This window comes from Cicer arietinum, chromosome 7 (genome assembly GCF_000331145.2).
Source record: "Cicer arietinum cultivar CDC Frontier isolate Library 1 chromosome 7, Cicar.CDCFrontier_v2.0, whole genome shotgun sequence".
NCBI classification, from domain to species: domain Eukaryota; kingdom Viridiplantae; phylum Streptophyta; class Magnoliopsida; order Fabales; family Fabaceae; genus Cicer; species Cicer arietinum.
This window is the reverse complement of record NC_021166.2, coordinates 25083600-25086603: the sequence shown is the minus strand read 5'-3', so window position 1 is coordinate 25086603 and position 3004 is coordinate 25083600. Positions and strand designations below refer to the sequence as shown.

Genomic DNA, 3004 nt, shown 5'->3' with positions numbered 1-3004 from the left:
AACCAGATGATCAATCATCCATCGGATGACGAGTGATGCTTGGTGACTCTCTTATATGTTTATTGGAAAACAAAGAAACAACACACTATATCTCAATCTTTGGTTAAGGTTGAGTATAGGACAATGGCAACTACTACATGTGAGTTACAATCATTAAAAAGGTTCCTCTCTAACCTAAGGTTGTTCATGATAAACCAATGATCATTCATTCTGATAGTCAGATGGCTTTACATATTTCCAAAAACACGATGTTCCTTGAATTCATCAAGCACATTGAATTGGACTTCCATTCTTATTGGAATTAAGTTCTCAAAGAAAATATCCACTCAATCTCTATTACTACTATTGCTGTTGCTACTACTAAAAGCTTTAGAAAATCGTTGTTTGACACTTTTCATGGAAAGTTGGTATTAGAAATCTCCATGCTCCCACTTGTAGGGGGTATTAAGTTGGTATTAAAAATCTCCATGCCCCCATGGAAAGTTGCAACCAATTTAGGTAGGTCAATGTGCCTATTCTTATATATAAAGAATGGTCTCTTTAAAAAATACAACAACAAATCATTGTTTTACAGAGAACAAACATGGAATGTAATATATAAAGAACCATTCTAATCATATATCACAAACCGTCTATTGTTCAAGTGGTTAGTTTTTGCTCGAGTTTTACCCTCTAACTTAGGTTTAAATGTGTGTTGATTGTAGTCAATTAAAATCATATAATGATACAATTATTTATAACGAGGATGATTGTGTACAGTTGGAATCATATTAAAGGTTGATTTTTATTAAAAAAAAAAAGATATTAAAGATATTGTTTTTCACTATATCAATTACTTCATTTCAGAGTAGATTTAAATAATTTAAATTGTATACAAATATTTTTTGGTTTTCTATTTAATATTGAAAAATTAAAATAATTGGGATAATGAAAAATTAAAATAAAATTGCATTAAACTTGAACATTCTTTAAAAGATAAGAACAAATTAGACATTGATGAATTAGATTTACTTGTAAAATTTAAAATTCTAAGAGGGATAATATAAGTAGAAAATGACACACCAATGGATATAATTAATCATATAAAAAAGTTATATTTTTTCCAAATGCATATATTGCTTATAGAATAATGTTAACAATTTCAGTAACCGTCGGAAAGAAAGTTTTTTGAAACTCAAATTAATTAAATCTTATCTAAGATTAATTATATTACAAGAAATATTAAATGGATTAGTTTTATCATCGATTGAAAAAACTTTGTTAAATAAAATCGATTACTATAATTTAATAAATGATTTTACATAAAAAAAACAAAAAATTAATTTTAAATAAAATATTAATAATTTATTTATTAACGTCGAAAAAATCCCTTACCATAATTTAAAAAAAAAAGGAAAGATTAATATGTAGTAGACAAGCTGACAAGGAGCACATGATGTATTCCAAATTTCCCATCAGTACAAAGATACCAAGAAAAGGAAACAGTAGCATAAAGCAAAACAAGAAATCTAAATCGCCCAATGAAAGATATAAATAAAACTGCCCATTGCCATGGATAAATTAGCAAAGAAATGCCTAAGTAAGCCGAGGGAAAAAAGGATCCAACAAAAGATCCCAAAGAATATCAAAACTCATTGAGAAATAACCACATACAACACAAAGACCAGCTATCGAAACCAACATAAGTAGTGGTGTGATACTAACTCATAGTAATTAGAGGCAGTACCTCGAAGATTTAGCCGATAACCACTTCCAAAAAAAATATTGAATCTGATACATGAGTTATTCAAGACCCTAAACCTTATTTAAGAATATGAGAAACACATATTATATACAATAATAATAATAATAATAATAATAATAATAATAATAATAATAATAATAATAATAATAATAATAATAATAATAATAATATGTATAGATAAATTTATATCTAATAATAAGAAGAAGAAAAATTTGGGATTTTCCAAGAAGATCCTACTCTAAATGGAAAAGTATTTACTTGAATGAATACAAATGCAGGTTATGCAACAAAAGATCCAATCTTGCACATTCAAGTTTTTACAATAAATCAATTTCTTTTATTCTATATCTCAAAGTGTATACACTCCAAGAAGCTACACAAAACATTTTACAACATACACCTTATATTTTTAAATGTCGTATTTTATCTCTATTTTTCTCTCATATCACTTCATCAACTAATTACATATATTATCTTTTCTCTTTTAAGTTGTATAAATTCGAGGGAGTGTACACCAAATATATTTTTTTTTGTAAAATAGTGTAGCAAAACTTGGTATACAGCAAAGCTACAAAAATCATGTTAATTTAAATGAGTAATGTTAGTAATACACTCTTTTACATGCACTTTACAACACATTCTGTTTGATTGATTAAAATCAACATAAATTTCACTAATTTTATATGAGACTCAGATAATTTAGTGGGATCTATATAAATTTTAACGAACTAAATAAAATATGTTGAAAAATGTATATTAAAACTCTATTACTAGCACTTCTCTAAAAAAATTAAAAAAAAAAAAAAAGAACTTTGGGTTGGGACCACTTTCATTGCATTTCACATTACCACTTTGAAAAAATACCAACTTACATTTGCATCCATCACCTTGAAAAACGTTGGAACTTTTCACATTCTTAACAGTGATCACACGAATAAAAGGTTTTGGATTATTGACTTGCAAATAAGTAATTAACGCGGTTTCAGTATTAATGGTTAAACCACAAATTAAATAAAAATTGAATTTTGACAAATGTTTCCATCGTCTATCATTTCATTTTGTTCCAAAGAAGTAGCCAAGAAATTCATACCTTTTTCATAAAGAGTCTCATTAACAGCCATCTTTACGCGGCGTTAACCAGACTTCAAATCAAAACTTACATTGACAATGAACTTGAAAGAGGTGATGAAATATCACCTTCACTTCTCAAAGCAATCAATGATGGAAAATTATCTGTAATTGTGTTCTCGGAAAACTATG

General features: G+C 27.2%; 1 pseudogene; it reads left to right on the top strand.

Moving 5' to 3' along the window:
* The first annotated feature begins 2799 nt into the window (after positions 1–2799).
* Positions 2800–3004, top strand: part of LOC113787728 (uncharacterized) — a 3461-nt pseudogene continuing 3256 nt past the window's right edge.